Source organism: Canis aureus, chromosome 22, assembly GCF_053574225.1.
Source record: "Canis aureus isolate CA01 chromosome 22, VMU_Caureus_v.1.0, whole genome shotgun sequence".
In the NCBI taxonomy this organism is placed as follows: domain Eukaryota; kingdom Metazoa; phylum Chordata; class Mammalia; order Carnivora; family Canidae; genus Canis; species Canis aureus.
In genome coordinates this window covers 20387257-20407733 of record NC_135632.1, presented here as the reverse complement: position 1 = coordinate 20407733, position 20477 = coordinate 20387257, and the positions used below count along the sequence as shown (strand labels likewise).

The 20477-nt window shown below is 41.2% G+C and overlaps 1 long non-coding RNA gene across 45 annotated transcripts in view; it reads right to left on the bottom strand.

The window, feature by feature from the left end:
• Positions 1-20477, bottom strand: part of LOC144293854 (uncharacterized) — a 441703-nt gene that overhangs the window by 250774 nt on the left and 170452 nt on the right. For 25 of the 45 annotated variants that reach the window (XR_013361209.1, XR_013361203.1, XR_013361193.1 and 22 more), the window contains one exon: positions 7984-8047. This is a non-coding gene — a long non-coding RNA (uncharacterized LOC144293854). Of the gene's footprint in view, positions 1-950; positions 1035-7978; positions 8048-10225; positions 12093-19688; positions 20416-20477 lie in introns of those variants that run through there. The other 20 variants (XR_013361210.1, XR_013361205.1, XR_013361196.1 and 17 more) reach the window with 8 other exon arrangements.

Genomic DNA, 20477 nt, shown 5'->3' with positions numbered 1-20477 from the left:
TTTTAGTCATCATTATAATTTTGCTTTTATAAGCAATGAGGCAGTGAAGATCTCTGGGCACATCTTATATACATGTGACAATTTTCTAGAGCATATACCTATACATGAGCTTGCTGGGTATAGTGTTTGCTCATCTTCAATGCAGTAGATCTTGCTAAATTGCTCCCTGGTGTAGTTTTACCATTTGACATTCTTGCCGGTAGTGGATAAGGATTCCTGTTTGTGGTGTCTCCTGACTCTGATGTGTGATGGTTTGATTCATGAGGTTTGTCTGCTTTTTATTGTGAGCCTCTCTTCATCAGGGGTATTAGGTCTATGGAATTCTGTGTGCCCTGGATTGTGAAAGAATTCCTGCTGAGAAGTTTTATATTTGCTTTTACTGGAGCCTATAGGGTTTCAATGGTCCTTGACCAGGTTTATGATAAATTCTCAGCTTGGGTGTCCCACACCAGACAGGTAGTGTAAATTTGGATCACATACCTCTACATAGTTCAGGCCCGGGGATTAGGTTTCTTAAATGATTTTTTTTTTCTTTCTGCCTAAATCTCTGAGCAAATGACAAGCTCCCATTTGCTTCCCCTGGTCAGTGGATGCAATTTTCTGGTCCACATTTTATGAGTGGGCAGCTCTTTGACTTTCCAGACTGTATACAGGATTCCTCCTTCCTCCATTTCCTATGATCTGGAGGCCATATAACTTGTCCTCATGGGGACACTATGGGCCCAGCTCAAGTCTCACATCAAAGCTAAATTCCCATGAGTCCCCTGCAACAGCTCTCCCTCACTCACTCACCATAAGTATATTCATTTCACTCTCTTTCCCTATATCTGAGATGAACTTTTCTTTCTTCCAAGTTCGGCAATGCAATTTCACCAAAAGTCCATTACATTTTCCTTTTATCTAGCATTACTATGTATTTGAAGTTAAAGGGGAATGATCACATCTATTACCTTAATCTGTCATATTACTGAGAGTCCTTTGAGGTGATTAAGGTCACCTTCTATTTTCAAACTCTACAATTTTAATTAAGTATTCTATAAGAGAAAAGAAAAAGAAGAGATGCATTATGTAGGAAGATTTAAAGAACCATATATACCCAGGAATAAATAATACCTAGTTTTCCTTAATATTCCACTCCTGTCATCTGTCAGTCTGACTCTGAGAGTCAGCCGTTCATTATAAGCCCACACTCTTAGGCCAGAAATTTTCCAGGGTGGGACAATATGATTGTTCAATCTTTGGAACTCCAGAGTGAAAGCCATCAACTTGTGCTCAAGGTATCTGTCCCACCTGAACACATGCACCCCCTGTCAGGAACAGTCAGTGGGTAGGCAAATGCTTTTTCAAACTCCTCCACACAGGGTCTTATCTTCTCCTGCAACCAGTATTCATCTTAATTCAGTGAAGCTGCCACAAGGACTTCCTGCTCTGTCCTCCTCTGCCCCTCTTATCATACCAAAACAAAGTTTGGAAACACAGGACCTGATGTGTAAAGATTCTTCAGTGAGAATTTTGACTCCTAACTTATCCTGATTCCTTCTTGTCCCTCCTTCTGTCTTTGTAACAGTTATTCACAGCTTGTCATTTCCCCAACAAGCTCTGTAAGTTCTTTCATGGGAGCATTTATACTATATACCCAATGCCTGTCACAGTGGCTAATACACATAAAAACACAGATCTTCCTTGACTTACCATGGATTATGTCTCAGTAAGCCCATCGTTAAAAACAATTTAAGTCAAAAGTGCATTTAGTACACCTCACCTACTAAATATCATAGCTTAGCCTATCCTGCCTTAAGTTTGCTCAGGACACATTCATTAGCCTACAGTTGGGCAAAATCATGTAAGACAAACCCTATTTTATAATAAAGTGTTGACTCTCTCATGTAGTTTCTTGACTGGACTGAAAGTGAGAAACAGAATGGTTATATGGGTGCAAATTGTTGTAAATGTATTGGTTGTTCACCCACATGACTGCATGGGAGCAGCAGCTCACTGTTGCTGCCAAACATCACAAAAGAATGTCCTACCACATATCACTAGTCCAGGAAAAGATCAAAATTCAAAATTTGAAGTATAATTTCTACTGAATACATGAATCACTTTCACACCATGTTAAAGTCAAAAAATCCTAAGTCAAAACATCATAAACTGGGACTGGGTACTCAATAAATTATTTATTATCAAATATATTATAGTCATTCAGATATCATCAGTTGTGGGGATCCACTTTCTCAATCCCCTTCCTAAGATCCTGATTGGCCTAAAGCTCTTCTTCTTATCATTACTCAGTTGTCTTCAATAGCTGCCAAACTTCACCAAGGGTAAAGGGCTGAACACCAACTTTTTAAGGGTATCCGCTATAGCATGGGGACCATTCACAAGATAAATTAAGCTTCTTTGGCTTCAAATTGGGGGCAAATGGTAAGAAATCTGTGATGAGAATCTCTTCCCCTCCCCCCCCATAAGGGATATGAGAAGCCCACCTTTATGGAAGGAGCAAAAACAAGTGGGAGAATTCAGTGAGGTTACATGATGTGCTCTCTAAGATGACTGGTAAAGACTCAGCGGGCACATGTGCTTTTTAGAAGGCAACTTCAGGGGTGCCTGGGGGGCTTAACTAGTAAGAGTTCAATTCTTGATTTCAGCTCAGGTCACAATTTCATGGGTTGTGAGGTTGAGCCCCATGTTGGGCTCCATGCTCAGTGGAGAGTCTGCTTGAAGTGGGGAGGGAAGTGGGGAGTCTGTTTGAAGATTCTCTCCCACTGTCCTTCCTCCTACTAGCGCATACTCTCCCTCTCAAATAAATAAATAAATCTAAAAAAAAAAAAAGAACCCAACTTCAAATGATGAATCAGGCCCTGTAAAATGTCCATGGGTTCTGTCTGGTTATCTGACTTCTGGAAATAAAATCTAATAAAATAATGCAAAAATAGGGGTAAGGGAACAGAACCATGAATGGTACCATTTCAATGATACAGTAGAAAATTTTTAATTGCAAACAATCTAAATATCAAAATTATCAAGAAATAGATATGTACTTTTTTTTCACTGAAGGAAACCATGCAGTCATTAAAAACTATGGTTATAAAGGTCACACAGCACCATGAAAAATGCTCATGGTTGAATGTTAAGTGAAAAATGAAGAGAACAATTTTGCATATTCAGTAGGAGTACAACTAGATTTTAAAAGTGAGCGCTTAGCAAAGAGTCTAGTAGGAAATAACCAACTTGCTAAAACCAATTCTGGTACATTACTAGTATTACAGAGTTTTTTCTTTTCGTTCACTCCAACATTTTTTAATGTGGTTCTATTACCTTTGTAATAATCTACATTACACATAAATGTTCAATTTTTTTTTAATTGGGAAAAGATTCAACCCTAGTCAAGTGTTTCTCTGTCCTCACTCACTCCTTTATTTACTTCCTTCTTGTCTTCCTCCTTCCTTCCTTTTCTCTATTTTTAATGGGGCAAAGAGGAACAATTTGAAGTTAAGAAATTAGAATATTCTACTAAATGTGCAAATTCTTGAAGTAATTCTTTTTCCTTTTTGTATTAGCAAAAGGTAGAGAGGGAAGCTAGAGAGAAATAGGCACTGAGAGAACCAGAGGCAAAACTGTTCAGGGATGTGGCCAGTGGGTGCAGGTATAATCAGTGAGTTTTAAGGAAAAGCAGCAATCAGCAGCCCAGGGGAACCAAGTTTCATGGGTATGCAAGATGATGGCAAAAGTTAATTTGAGAAAGTGAAGGGCAAACATGGGCTAATCAGTGCTGAACAACTGGGCAAAATGCTATTTACAAAACACTACAGATGTCTTCCTGCTTTATTTAACCAGAGTACCAAAAAAGCCCCCACTGAATTTTGCTAGATTGTTGTTGGCAATGAATATGGATTAAAGGATGAAGCAGGGATTGATTGTTGTCTCCTGTGAGCCTCAGGCTTGTACACATGAACTGTTCACAGACATTTAGTTCAATCTTTGGTCATCAGTCGGGTCATGCACACACCTGGAAACTGATGTCTGATTAACCGCTCCCTTGTGGTGCTCCCACAAGCTCAGCCTGGATGCTTGGCAGGCCTGCGAATAAACCCTGGTTGGTTTGGAGATTAACTCTTTCCTGCTCATCTGCCTATTAACCACCTGTATGCCCTATTCAGCTCCATATCCATGCAGCCTTTCTGAAAGCTCTGTAAGAGACCACATGTCTAAGGTAGCCCTACTGTGGCATTTAGGGCCATGTTTGGGACAGCCAGCCAGAGGTCATCATCTGGCCATAAAAAGGCAGAACTCTAATGAACTGGCCAGAGCAGTTTTGATCACCACCATGAAGTCTGGTAGTCCTTGTTCAGGGTAATAACTGGGAAGTATATAGCTGAACACTGTCACAGAAGGGGTTACTACAGCAGAGTTCTCAGAGCCAGGGATTACAGGTACCTAGAAAAGCTTGGAACAGAAGTTTCTCTGACAGTGGTTAGGGGCTTCTGCTATCTCTAAATTAATGTTTTCCAGCCCTCACCTCTTAAACTGTTTTTTTGCTTTGTTTTGTTTTGTTTTTGCACGTAAAACCACATATATAAACACGTATAAAATGGCTTTACAATGGAGCCATTTTCCTTGGATAAATAAGATAATTGTAACAGAATACTTAGCCCTCCAACACTTGGCACTTGCCATCCTATACCATCCTTGCCTCTTCTTCATGATGCTGGTGGATTGGTGCCCCAGATCACAGTCTGGACATTAATGGATTGAACACAAACCTGTGCATGGTGTTGACTGGGATCATCTGTGAAAGTCAGCTCTCTCCGAGAGAGTCCAGATGTGAGCTAGCACAGAAGGGGCAAGAGGCAGAAGAAGCCTCATCCCAGAGTCACAGTGCCTGAAAATGTGTCAAGGCTCTAGGAAATAACCAATAACCCAGAAAGGTGACAGTCAAAGTGCCCCTGGCTCCATCTTACTCATCCAAGTCTGACCAGGATGAGATGGTACCTTAGACAGGACTTCACTTCCCTCCAACATCTCCCTTCTGAATCCTTCTTATATCTATAGCTTTTTCTCTCTACCTTTTCCAGGCCTGAGATTGCTCACCAAAAGCAGCCACCAACAAATGATCTGTGTAGTGTATGCTTTAGTGAGAACTATACTAATAGTAGAAATTATCTCTGCTAGCAGTGTACCCTTTAGTGAGAACTATTCTAATGGTGTTTTTTAAACAGGATGTTTCTTAAATATCCATGGGTATCACTCAAAATTATTTAAGATGATGCCAGAAAACAATATTAATGGTTTACATGTTTATTTTAGTATCAGATATAATAAAATGAAAGCAGCATATCAAACTTGTGATTTCATCACTCTTGCTGGTCAAGATAAAGCTAATTGCAATTAGTAGTTAAAATTAAAACTCAAAGGAAAGTATTAAGTAACATTATTGGTGATATTCCAGTACAACAAACATCATTAAAAAGTAGGACATAACTGAAATTTGGGAAACACTCTGTGGATCACCTCCTTTAGGTAACTGTACATTAAGCCTACATCTGGTTTAGGATGAAAGGATTTGTCCCCTGTTGATTCACATCAAGCAATCCAGGAAGGTGGACTTAGGAGACAGCAATACCCACAGACCAGAGCCCATGCTGCCGAGACAGGAGGCTATTCTTGTTTCTGCAGCACAATGATTGGGAGTTCTGCCAAAAACGAAACGGACTATCCTGCAGCTGTTATCTCATTTGTATGAGTAATATGAAAAAATGTGGCACAATTTAATATGCCATCTAATACTTTTATTCTTATCTCACCAGTAGGGCAGGTGGTAGCATACGTGTTTGAAAGTCACTGCAGATTATTACAGGGGGAGGTCCCCAAGAAATGATGTTTGCTGCTATCTGAGCTGAGTAAAATGATCTGAGCACAGATATTATTTTGTAAAGGCAATCTCACTTGTATCTTCTCCAGTGAGATCTTAATCATGGCACGCAATGGAAGTGGATACCTCCTTTCCTGGTTATCTGGGTGCAGGATGACAGCATCGCCATCACTGGGAGAATGGTTATCTGTTATTTCACTTGTGAGAGACCAACGAGAACATTATCGGGGCATTTGTAACCAAACGTGTACAGCTCAGAGTGATAAAAGAGGAAGGAGGCGGCTCATCTCCAAGGATGTGGAGATAATGCCACTTGCAGGGGGAGGAGATGGATGGCATTGTTGAAAGCGGTTTCAAATATTGGGAACTGACTAAGAATCTCTCACAGCAGCTCAAATTTTGGCTTAGGAAAAGAGAGAAATAAATAAGAGGACCTGGGTGAAGAAAGGAAGCATGGATGAGAGAGTGATCATCTCAACTCCTTCGACCTTAAGAGAAATGTGGTTAAATAAATCTTTCATGACTCTCGGTATCTGAAGATGAACTACAGCAACCTTCAAACTACTGAGGGACACAAATAATATTTTCCCCCTATTCTTGGGCTTATTTATCTTTCCTTATTTTCTCTTCTTTTTAAACAACCAGGATCTCAAATAAGCCTTCAACAAATAAAGCTGCTAAGATGTTAACAACAACAAAAAATGAGGACACAAATTCTTCACTGTTAAAAGGGAGACTCAGAGAGCCTCACTACTATAATACTGAGTATTAACCCCAAAACAGCCCATATCTCTAATTTATAAGAATAACGACGTCAGGTTAAAAAGCCAAACTCTACAGCGGCGTTTCTGTTCACTCTTACTGACTTTGACTTATGACCATTTTTACTTATGGTCAGGAAATCACTGTTTCTCCCCCATGAGGCTAAAGTCTAAAATGTTAATGCTCTAGCCTGTTTTCTCTCTCTTTCCCCTTTTCTCCCCTCCTCTCTCTCTCTCTCCCCTCCCACTCTCCTACCCCCCTTTGTATTTTTTTTTAACTTCACTTCTACTTCAATGGAAGCCTTATTGTGTAACAATTCAAACAAAACAGAAACATACAAAAATGCCCATTCTTAGGCTCCTCTTGCCCTCAAATTCAACCCCTTGAAGTAATTAGTGTCTGCAGTTTGAGGTATTTGTTTCCATAACTCCTTCCAGGCCTTAATCATACATGTGCATTTACTGTTTGACCTAATTTTTCCTTAAAATGTGGATCCTTTTCAGGCAATAAACATAAATCCAAGTCATGCATTTTAGTGACTGTATAATAACCCATACTACAGATGTATTATAAGTTATTCAATTGTCCCTGAGCATCCATGTTCCCAGCTCGCTGTCCCTATTTTATACAATCATTGCTACAATAGGTAACTTTGTATATTTCTCCCTATGTACTAGTACTTTTATTTCTCTAAAATAGTGGGATTGTTGGATCAAAGGATGTGTACATTTTTTATTTTTAAATTATGTTGAAATTACTTCCCAAAAATGTTGTAAGTACTCATATTCCTACAACAGTGGATTAAAGAGCCCATTTCCCCAAACCATCCCAAGCTTTGGCAATTCTCAATCGTTTTATGTTTTACCGATCAATTGAGTGAAGATGGTATCCCATCCTTTTAATTTGTACTCTCCTGATTTCCAGTAGGGCTGTACATCTTTTCATATGCTTAGTTACCATGTTTGTCTCCTCAGGTATGACTTGCCTTTGCCTCTCCTTTCAATGGCTATATGCCTTTTTCTTAACATTCGGTACAGCCTTGAGACACTAACCTTTTGTTTATCATATGAGTTGTAGGTACTTTCCCCCCAGTGTTTTGGCTTTAGATTTTGTTTATGGTACCATATGATATATAAAAGTTTTAAATATTTATCTTATCAAATACATCAATGTTTTCTTCTTTGGATTATGGGTCTCCTGGCTTATTTTAGAAGATCTTCTCCACCCCAAGGGTATATATTTTTCTAACACTTTGGATTTCCTTTTCCTTTTTCAATTCTTAATTTTACTTTGGTAAATCTGTAACATAAATAAATAGGATATATGTTGGCAGGTATCAGTTACTTTACTTTTGAAGACACCATCTTCCTGATATCACTCTCATCCTTTTCAGTCCAAATGTTCTTCACATGCCTAAAAAAAAAAAAAAAGAATCCATTAGAAATTACAAATAAAACAACTAAACTAAATAAAGTATACAATCTTTAATAAAGATTCAAGAAATAGCATCAAAAATAGAGAAAGTAAATAGTCAAGAGTCCAGGAGGCTGATACTCAGCCTCCACAATAGTGCTATACCTGATTCATGGCTGTATCCCCACAGGATCTCTCCCAGGTAGTTGGACAAATTACATACTTCAACAAGTGTGTTTTTACTGGTTGGACGCTGGCTGCCTGGAAGGATGAATGGGTTTCAGACAACCCTTTAACAGATACATAGCCAACTTGAAAACTAACCAAGAGTCAATGTGAGGGAATTAATGATCAGAATTAAACTCCTACAGATACAGTCTATATGCAAATAGTTAACATTTCACTCAACTATATAGTGAAATATATTTCTTAGTTTACTCACAGAATGATTACAGTGATTTCAAAGAAATTTTTCTAGATTCAAGTGTCAATCAAAGAATTAAGTAGTAATTATCTGAGGCAGAAACCACTGAGACCAAAGGCAATCTACTTACCCCTATCAAGCCACTTGTTGCCAAAACTCACCTGCTCCTGCTGTGATTTTCATGACAATAATTAAAAACCATGACCATACAGCTGACAAAGAGCTCTCTATATGTTACCACACCCATTCTACAGATAAAGAAATTGAGTTCCCAAGAAGTTAACTGAATGGCTTGAAAAACTAAACCAAGTTTCAAAAGAAGGGTTCTTTCCCTCTACAACCCATTCCGTTGTCAATTGAGCAAATATATTCACCACTACCACTATCCTCATTTCCTAGCAAAGGTAGAAAGTAAGATGATGTGATTATTGTCCCCCAAAGGAGCAGTTTTTACCTTCCAAGTATCTACACTTGAGATCTCTTTTCTTTTTCATGTTTCTTAAAACCCACAGACTATCTTCATTCTGTACCAGATTCTTCATCTTCCAAGGAACAGGCATAGTTGGATTTTAAGCAGCAGAGATTTGTGCTAAGGTGACAGATCATAAGCTATGATTACTCTTCACAGTAGGGGAGGTGAGGGGAGGCTGAATCCAATCAAGTGAGAGATTCTTCTGAATAGAACTGTAGCAAGTAGGGCATGCGGGTGGCTCGGTTGGTTAAGTGGCTGCCTTCAACTCAGGTCATGATCCCAGGGTCCTAGGATCGAGACTTGCATCAGGCTCCCTGCTCACTGGAAAGTCTGCTTTCCTCTCTGCACCCCCACCCCACCCCCTGCTCGTGCTCTCAGTCTCTCAAATAAATTTTTTAAAAATCTTTTTAAAAAAAGAATTGTAGCAAATAGGAATGTTCATCCACAAACTCCATGTGTGGAAAATTATGATTGTTTCCATCAGTAAGCTTTAAGCAGGATGGGGCTGGGGTGCAGCTGTATACCTATACTGACATCTGCAGAGACATCTGGGCTCCTTCAGGTTTGGATGCTCAGGCCATGCAGGTCACTGGTAGGCCATTCTTCATTCCCAACACAAGGCTCCTTTGGATCTGGCCCCTCTCTTCTCTCTCCCAGCATTCCTGCCACATTTCACTTCATGGTGATGCCCAGGACACTCTGTGTGGCCTTGTCCCATCCTCACCTCTGTTTTTTGCAGCTCTGAGGACCCTCACAGAAGGATGCTCTCTGCCCACTGCTCTAGGCCCTTCCCAACCCAACCCACACCTATTCCCAGTCTAGCAGTTTGCTTTTCCCTGGTTCCTATCCAGGAAAGAAAATCCATAACCAAATGGCTCTCAACCAGGACTAGTCCCATTCCCCATGGAGTATTTTGGAAATATGTGGATGTATTAATTGGTTGTCATAATGATGGGAGTTATATCACCTATGAATTTCACCATACTTCAAGATAGTAAAGAGCACTTCACAAGGTATTTACTATATAAAGGAGTTAAGTTTTAATAGGACCGAGGATCACTGCCTTCAAGTAACTTTCTTTCCTCTTCCCAGGGTAAGTTGAGGAAGGGTGGCCATGGAGCCCTATGGACCCCTACCATCCCATCCCTTTCTCTTCCCCTTCTGACACCCCTCCCCGCTCTAGGAAAACCTCATCTAATCCAAGGGTTCAAAAAACGTTGTCTGTGATTCCCTCTGACTTCACTATTCCTTGGGCCCTTCATATTCTCAGTTTTTTACAGCCAAAGCCTGGCCAAGGCATCTTCTGTCACCTCCCTTCTCTGAGGCAAGGATGCTACCAAGACAAAGGAAGAGTCACCAGGTAAGTCATGTATTAGGGAAAACACGTCTGCTAGTATTTCCAAATCTTCTCCAACCACATAATCAAGAAAGATCTGCTTACTAAGTAGTTGTCTGTACCAGCCTCCAGAGTGGTTTCATGACCTCATCATAGCCATGCACAAGACAGGGGATATTGTGCCCAAGATTATGTATCCGAGAAACCACCAAGGAGCCAACACCGATGCAAACACACGAGGGTTTATTTACAACCTCGAGCTTGGGTCCAAGCATACCCAACAGGACACAACGGAGCAGGGACTTGGACCCCCAAGGTGGGTTCCAGCTTACTTTTATGGGCTGGTCCAGAGGACCTCCAGAAGGGGTGGAGGAATTTCTCAAGTTCTGTTTACATTCTGATATGGGGCTTTCAAGGGCATTAAGCTCTGTTCTCATTCTGATATGGGACTTTCTGCCATGGGCATTGAGCTCTGTTCTCATTCTAATATGGGGCTTAACTGAAGTAAGGTAAAGTTCAGCTCTTATTCCCAGGGGTCTGAGATGGCTGTACTTGTGCTAATGCTGAATTTAAGGTGGAATGGCCTTAATTTTCTCGGCCTCCAAAGGGAGATGGGAGAGAGGCTGTTAGGAAGCCATTAAGTGGACCTTAGTATTGCTAAATTGCAGCACCATCAAAACACAGCAGACCCCTAAGCAAGAAGGTTCTAGTCAAGCATCTGGCTTCTATATTCCCACCTCTCGAGCCAATGAGCTCTTACTCACCTTCAGGACCTTGCCACAAATTCCCCTAATCCTACTCACACAGAACAACTGCTCCTGTTTCTGCACCCCCATGGCACATTTTACAGATTTCAGTTCTAATGTGCTATGTGGAGTAAGAGGTATGGGTCACCTCTGCATGCCTCCCACTAGACTCTTCTTTGGGAAGAGATCTTAGCATATTCACCAAAATTTGGCACTGTACCTCTTGTTCATCCAAGGGAAAAAATAAAATAAATGTAGCGTTGTAAGACAGCTCTCAACCCATCCAAAAAACCATGTTTCTTAGATTTCTGACCATGCAAGTCCGATTGAGCCCCTCCCACAGGGGTTGGTGTTAACTTGTGAAGGACCTCTCTCCAGTTGCTTGGGGTTGCCCAGGAAGCCCTGGTAAAGGCTATGCAGCCCAGAGCAATTGGGTCCCCTGCTGTCCATTGGTAGGAGACAGAACCAGCTACCTAATTGTAGAGCCCAGTTAGTACAAAATAAAAATGTAGATCCGTGGTTCAACAAGGATTACAAATTTTAAGATAGTGTCAGCAGAGCATTAAAGTGCAACTGCAGAGGCCACCCATGCCCACAAAGTCTGTCTGGCCAAGGGTGTATCTCCCAAGCTCTCAGCCCTAGAGCATGAGTGGTCTGTTTGGTAACCCATGACTTCCCTGCCTCCTTGACTAACTACACACAAATGGGATGCCATGTAAATAGGGCCTGGGTGTCTGCCACACAAAGAAGTCCTATCTTCTCTCTCCCAGAAGGAATGCTTCCCTTTCCTGGCTCACATAGGTCTTGCACCCTCATAAATCAGGCCACCTCCTCCCCCAGCTCGAAGCCAACCCTCATCTTCTCCCCCTTCAGACACTTATTTTGATGAGCTTCTTCCTCTGAACAAAGGCCAGGAAGGAAGTTTTCTTCACAGGACACAAAGACATGGTGCAAGAAGATCTTAGACTTGGGGTCCAAGCCCAGGGAACAGGGCAGGCAATCCAGCCTCATTGTGAGTTGACAAGGGGGAGCTGTAGGTGTGAAGAATGTGTGCCCAGCACTCCCATCTAAAGAGACAGCCAAAAATAAAAAAAATAAAAAATAAAAATAAAGAGACAGCCACAGTGCCATGCTGGTAAATGTCTGACAATGGGCTCCCTCAGAGAAAGAGGGGGGAAAAAAAAAAAACCTAATTTGTTGCATTTGCTAGTATTCATGGTATATATATTCCCACTACGGCTGATCTCAGTGATATCAAGCTAGCAATGTGAAGTCACTGAACACAGAATTGAGAAGATGTGCACATGCTCTCTCTCACAGGCTGGCAGGAGCCAGTTCCAGCACACCAAAGAAGGGGCACCAGCCCAGTGTTGCCATGTGGGTTGGCGTCGGCAGATCTTCTAATCTTTCAAAAAGACTGGAAACTAAATTTTTATGTTTAATGCCTCCCTTGCTAAATATTGGCTACTAATTCAAACCTTTTTTTAAACTTTTTTTAAAAGACTTTATTCATGAGAGACACATAGAGAGAGAGATGTAGGCAGAGGGAGAAGCAGGCTCCCTGCGGGGAGCTTGATGTGGGACTCAATCCCAGGATCCCCAGATCACAACCTGAGCCAAAGGCAGACACTTAACCACTGAGCCACCCAGGCACCCCTCAAACCTTTTAAAAACACTCTGGAAGTCAAAGTTGCGCAGGCCAAGCAAGAGTCCTGAGTTTAGAATCCTGACCTCGCCAGAGAGCTCATCTGGTGATGAGATACAGAGGGGAGTCCTTCCTGTCTCCTCCATCATGAAAATAACATATTAACATTTCAGATTACCCTACCTTCCTAGTCTTGCTCACACATTCACCCATCAGCCTCATGGAACATTCTGAGGCTTGTGATTGCTCAGCCAGAACCATTTCCAGTTACTACACTGAAAGATGCAGTGTTCACTTCAGCAGCACATACACTAACATTGGAAGGAAAGAGCTCAGATAGAGACACCAGTTCTTTGCTATCTTCTCGGTGATATCCACAATATTGGCAAAGCATAAAAATAATTGATAACAATGATTGATGGTGATGATCAAGGATAATGACATACTTTTAAAAGCACAAGACTCTAAGTTTCCTGGGCACTGTTTTTCCCTTTTCCTCCTCTCCTGTTTCTCTTGGTGATACTTTATGTATATTCTATGTCACTCAGCAGCTACAGGAGATGGATGACTATGGGAGCAAAAGATAACGGGCGGAAGTAGTGAGAATTTTCTCTTGCCTGCAGCAGACAGCTGAATACATTTTTCAAGCCTGAAACATCATAAGAACAGAATGATTTTTTAAATGCCCTTTCTTTTATTTTCATTCATTTGCCTTTTGTGTGTGTGGTTTTTTTTAATTGCTCATTTTGCTTAAGGAGCCTCAAGGCAGGAGCACAGCAAAGTATCATTAATTAAAATATTTAAAATTATAGCAGTGGTAACAATGCTCCCAAATAAGCCCAGGCAGCACAGACAGCAAACACAATTATTATCCATAATAACAGCCAAATCATCACTGCTGCACTCTACTCAGAGACAATGCCTCCTTCCCAGAGTGCTAAGTGACTACGACAATGAGTAAATCCTGACTATCTAAAATGAGACTAGATGGGATCTCTGGGGCACTCTTGGTCTGTGCAGAAACCTTGCCATTCCTTCTCCCTCAACCTCACCCCACACGAGGGTTTTCTAGGTGCAAAACTGCTGCATGGCAGCCACTTGTGCCCCATCCCAGCTTTTCTCCAGGAATCTAGGGGGATGCTCAGCAGTACATCAGTCAGGGCCTGGTGTGCCAGCTGATCCACCATAAACATGTTAGTGCTTTTCCTGCACCTGGAATAACCAACCCTCTGTAGGAAATTATTCCCATTAAAAATAAGCCCACTGGAGTAGAAATGGTGATAATTCATGTTAAAGCGTGTAGACACAAGACTACATAGAGCATAACCAAAGTTATTCCAAATGATGAAAAGAATTCCTCATTCATTTGTTCACTCAAGACTTACTGAGCACCCAGCATGCTCCGGATTCTGGGTCATGTCTTCTAGCCACCACGGAGACTTGGAGATGGAAGACACCGGTCTGTATCCGCAGTGAGCTCAGAGTTTACAAGGAGAGATGCAGACAGTCATACACAGTGAGGGATGGGTACAATGGGAGCAGAGCTGAGAGGCACCCAACCCACCAGACAAAGTGAGGGGCCATGGAGTGCTTCTCAAAGGAGCTGATACCTAATTTGAATTCTAAAGGTACTCACAGAAAATGCTGTTGGTTCCCCTCCCATCTCTCTTTGGCACTTAACATGTCCCTTCAGGCCAGCTTTCAACTGCCAACTGCCAACCGCCAGCACCTGCAACTCTGAGGCCGAGGGCTTCCTCCAGCTGCCATATAAGCTCTGTCTCCCCAAGAGGCAAGCCAGGGTGCCCCTTATGCCACTCCACGTCTCATCTTGGCTCCCCCTTCTCATTTTATCCTATCTCAATGAGGTGATCTGGCCTCAAACACTTTATCTTGGTGCCACTGATCTGGAAGCCTCAGTTGTCTCAAACCCCAGTTGTCTTAATCCCAAAACCACTGGCACAATAGTGTCTGTGATCGCCAATCTCCAAGATGGCCCCAAATGACCCCTATTCCACCCCAATATTCATAGCTTTATGTAATCCCCTTCTACTTCGTTTCAAGGTTGGTCTGTATGACCAAGAAAACACGGGAGAGGTGATACTATGTGACTTTCAAGGCTAAATCATCAAAGACATGGTGGTTTCTGCCCTTGCTCCTAGATCACTTGCTCTGGTGGAAGCTAGCTACTACATTGGGAGGACTCTTAATAAGCTCTTTGGTGAAATCCATGTGGTGAGGAATGGAGGCCTCCTTCCTACAGGTAGCAAAAACCTGAAGCCTCCAGCCTGTGGAGGCCGAGAAAATTAAGGCCATTCCACCTTAAGTTCAGTGTTAGCACAAGTACAGCCATCTCAGGCCCCTGTGAATAAGAGCTGAACTTTACCTTACTTCAGTTACAGAAAAAAAAAAAAAAAAAAAAAAAAAAAACACAGCTTAACACCCTAGGAAGCCCCATATTAGAATGAGAACAGAGTTCAATGCCTGTGGCTGAAAGTCCCATATCAGAATGAGAACAGAGCTTAATGCCCTTGAAAGCCCCATATCAGAATGTAAACAGAACTTGAGAAGTTCCTCCACCCCTTCTAAAGGTCCCCTAGACCAGCCCATAAAAGTAAGCGGAACCCACCTCAGGGTCCAAGTCCCTGCTCTGCTGTGTTGGGTATACTTGGACCCAAGCTCGAGCTTGTTAATAAACCCTCATGTGCTTGCATCAGTGTTGGCTCCTTGGTGGTTTCTCGGATTCGCAATCTTGGGCACAACACAGCCAACAACCGTAGGAGTGAGATATCATGAAAGCAGGCCTTTCAGCCCCACGCAAGTCTTTGGAATACTACAGTCCCAGACAACATCTTTACTGTAATCTCAAGACTCTGAGCTAGAAACACACAGATAATCCACTTTCAGACTCCTAAGTCTCAGAATCTGGGCAATACTCATTGTTTTAAGTCACTAAGTTCTGGGGTAAGTTGTGATGATGAAGGAGCAGAAGGCAAACTGTGGGCAAAGCACAAGCTGACACACAGCACCCCTTCACCCCACTCCCTGGTGGGATATGTGTGACATTCCTCAGACACTCCAGGCCATCCTAAAACAAAGGGAAGGGAAAAACAAATGGTTAACTGATAGAGATCACATTCCTGCAGGACGGGAGTCTCCATCAGTTTACAAATGTCTTAGTGATTTACAAGAAAAAAGCATTCTTATCAATAGCCTAACTTCCAGAGGGCCCACAGACTTAATTTCCTGGAACCCTAACATCACCCTCCCCTCCATGAGTGATGTGGGAAACAGAGGCAGAAAAGAATGTAAACAAAATTAAATTTCTTTATGACCTACAAGGACTTGTCACAGGAAGAATAGAACATTCCTCCAGGAAGCTCCCAACTGTCTTAATGTTAATGCTTTGCTAGAGGGGAAAAACAACTTTAGCTTGACAATAGCTAGGCCTCCAGCATCCTGAGAGTCTTCTTTAGCATATGAAAGTCCTCTTGGACAGCTCCCTTTTCCTTACCTCTCCCAACTTCCAACTATATAATCAGCCATTCCTCACAACCTCAGTGCACCAATTCTTTCTGCCCATGGGTCCTGTCCCCATGCTTTAATAAAATCATCTTTTTGCACCAAAGACATCTCAAGAATTCTTTATTGACCTTCAGCTATGGACCTCATCAACATTCCAAAACTAGGTCACAGTTACACAGCAATAGATAACTAATACAGTGTCGTATCCCTACTACCTTCCAACTTAGTCCCACCTCTCAGTCAAGACAAATAAGGGAAGATGAGATTACAGCAGGAGATGAAGAACTTCATTTTGAACACCCTGAGGAACATCCAAGAGATGATAAGAGGTGGACAGTTGGAGATAAGAACCTGATATCTGTGCAGGGAAAAAACTAGGGCTGGAGCTCCAATATATGAGTTGTCAGGATATGGGTGGTCAGTGAAGACACTGTTGTGAAGAAAAAGGCTCAAGAAGTGTGTATGTGGTGTATTTGTTCAAATTCTCCCTCCATAAATATTGGTAGAGTCAGTCAGTGGTAATAGTTGGGTTACAAGGAGACAAACATGTGGCAAGTTTTCCTACTTAAGATGAAAAACCCAGAGTCCCAATGGGGCCTATATTAGTTATTACCAATTGCTGCATAAGAAATTATATCATTACTTAGTGGCTTGAAATAATAAACATTTATTATTATCTCACACAGTTTTCATGTGTCTGGAATACAGAAGCCACTTAGATGGGTGGTTCTGGTAATATATACAAGACCATTTATCCCAGTGTTGTTTACAACAGCAAAATAGTTATATTATTGTATCAAATTTTAAATATTATATTAACAAAAATGATCAAAATCTGTAATAATAGAAAGCAGAAAAAAACTATGTATCTGCTAAAACTGAGGTTAAAACACCTTTTAGTAACATGGGAGACCACTCATAATGTCACCAAAAAAGCATAATGTAAAATTATAAAGAATATTATTCCAGTTTTATGAAAATGCTCAAATTATATAAAAAGACCAGAAGTTCATGTGCCAAAATGGTAACTGTAGTATATTAAAGTTATCCATTACTAAGTAACAAACTACCCTAAAAATTAGAACAATCACCATTTATTTGTTCATGATTCTCGTCAGGATAGTTTTTCTGCTGGTCTCTCCTGAGGTCACATATGCAGTTGCAATCACCTGGTTGAATGCCTGACAATGGACATCTAAGGGGGCTTCAGCCACAGGGCTGGTGCCCTAGGTGGGATGGCTGGAACAGTTAGTGTGTGTGTACACATGCACACACAGACACAGAGACACACAGACATAAAGGCAAGTCTGAAATCTTAGGGCAGGCTGACAGACTAGAAAATAAGGTAAGAGTTGCTGCTGCAGTCTTGAGTCTGAATTGCCACAAAGTAGTAGGCTAGAAACTCGGTTTCATACTGTCATCTTTTTTTTTTTAAGGATTTATTTATTTATTTATTCATTCATTCATTCAGAGAGAGCGAAGAGAGAGGCAGAGGGAGAAGCAGGCTCCATGCAGGAAGCCCGATGTGGGACTCAATCCTGGGTCTCCAGGATCACACCCCGGGCTGCAGGCGGCGCTAAACCGCTGCACCACCAGGGCTGCCCCTCATACTGTCATCTTGAGGAGAATTCCTTCTTTGAAAAATCTTAGCCTTTGTTCTTAAGGCCTCCAACTGATTAGATGAGGCCCACCCACAATATAAAGAGTAATCTGCTTTACTCAAAGTCTAATCTGATTTAAATATTAATCACATTAAAAAAAAATACCTTCACAGCAACACCAAGATTTGTGTTTGACCAAACAACTAGGCACCACAGCCTAACCAAGTTGACAAACAAAAATTTTTTTTTAATTTATTTTTTATTGGTGTTCAATTTACTAACATACAGAATAACCCCCAGTGCCCGTCACCCATTCACTCCCACCCCCCGCCCTCCTCCCCTTCTACCACCCCTAGTTCGTTTCCCAGAGTTCGCAGTCTTTACGTTCTGTCTCCCTTTCTGATATTTCCCACACATTTCTTCTCCCTTCCCTTATATTCCCTTTCACTATTATTTATATTCCCCAAATGAATGAGAACATATAATGTTTGTCCTTCTCCGACTGGCTTACTTCACTCAGCGACAAATAAAATTAATGACCACAGATGACCAAGCCCAGAGTCAACGTGCAAAGGGACTACACATAGGCATGAGTACCTATAAGCAATGCTCATTGACAATCACAAACAGAACAGGCCACCACATCCAGATATATCTGGATGGCAGGTTTTTTTCTTTTTCTTACCGTATGTTTCAAATTTTCTGCAAAGAGCATGCATAACATTTAGGAACAATAATAAATGTTATATAATGATTCATATTCATTATTTTAAAACGCAAGACATACAGAAAAGTATGAAAAATAAATCAACAAATCACTGGAAATCTCATCAATCTGAAATAATCAGTGTTAATATTTTGTGATCACCATTGCATTTTTATTTATATTTATACAGATGTTAGCAAAGAGAAAAGGAAAGATGGAGCAATGAGAGAATTCTAAAAATGAAATAATTGTATGTAAATTAAAATTGTGATTTAATTTGTAAATTTGATTATTTTCTTGAACTTAACAGAAGAGAAAGAAACTGAAGAAAATTTCAAAAATCTATCGTACATCAAATGTTTCTTCACCCCTGAGAGATATTAGCTTCTTAAAAATTACTCTAAGGTTAGGAGCACCTGTGGAGGCCGAGAAAAATTAAGGCCATTCCACCTCAAGTTTAGCATTAGCACAAGTACAGCCATCTTAGGCCCCTGTGAATAAGAGCTAAACTTTACAGGAAAAACTGCAGAATGTCCTCAGCAGAGAAATCCCATATCAGAAAGATAACAGAGCCCAAGCCAGTGGCAGAAAGTCCCATATTAGAATGAGAACAGAGCTCAATGCCCTCGAAAGTCCCATATCAGAATGTAAACCGAACTTGAGAAATTCCTCCACCCCTTCTGAAAATCCCCTAGACCAGCCCATAAAAAACCCAGCTGTAACCCACTTCGGGGTCCAAGTCTCTGCTCCGCTGTGTCAGGTATACTTGGACCCAAGCTTGAGCTTGGTAATAAACCCTCGTGTGCTTGCATCGGTGTTGGCTCCTTGGTGGTTTCTCAGATTTGCAATCTTGGGCACAACACACCTAGGCAGGTTAAGTGTCTGACTCTTGCTTTCGGCTCCAGTCAGTATCTCAGGGTCTTGGGACGGATCCTCAGGCAGGCTCACGCTCAGAGGGAGTCTCCTCCCTCTGCCCTTCCCCCTGCTTACATGTACTCTCACTCGTGCATGCATATGCTCTCTCTCTCTCTCTAAAATAAATAAATCTTTTAAAAAATTACTAAGGTTAAAGAAAATTTTACATATTATGAAAGTCATTAAGAGATTACAGTCATATTTTTTAACTAGAATTTTAGATAATATTGATTCACTGCTCCAAACAGCATGGGAATAATACTCTCACACTTACTCCACCTTTCCCTCTCCTGCTCCACCTTGCAATGTCTGTTTATGTTGACTTTACTTTGCCAAAGTCTGTAATAGCAGCATTCCATTCCATTCCATTCCATTCCATTCCATTCCATTCCATTCCATTCTATTGCTCACCTGATCAAACCTAACCCCATCACCAAAGAGTTCTGGTTTCATGCAAGCAGATACAGTGAGTGTTCAAGTCTGGCTGTGATTTCATATTTAAGACTGCTTCATACATAGGCATCTCCCTGGCTGCAGAGACTTTGCTTAGGTCTCACTTTCCAAATCTCAGAACTTTATAAACATTGTTTGGTTATCTTTGAAAGTTACCATGATGTATCGGAGGACAGCCAAATCTCTGCCACTGTTGGGGACTACTCAGTGCCTAGATGCCTCAGGAATTCCTTCTTTATTTTATAAGGTCAATAGATAAACCTAGGAATATTCTTGATGATGGTCATTCGCAATCTGTTTTTCTTGGCATGTCCTACACTTGGCCACATGCAGATCTGCAGATTTGCATCCTCTCTGAAATCTTACTCTGTGTTGCATTGTCTTTGGCAGTAACATCCATTACCTTATTTTGAATCATCTTTGCCTCACTTCCTCTTCTAATTATTTAATCTCTTTTCTCTTCCCTCTGTATTCAGTATGATCATCTCCAGCTTTCCCTTCACGCCATTAGTTTTTAGCTATGTCGATTCTATTCCTTGCTATTTTATGTTACTTTATTTCAATTCATTTCCTAGGTTTGCAGTCTCCTTTTATAACTCATTCTGTAGTT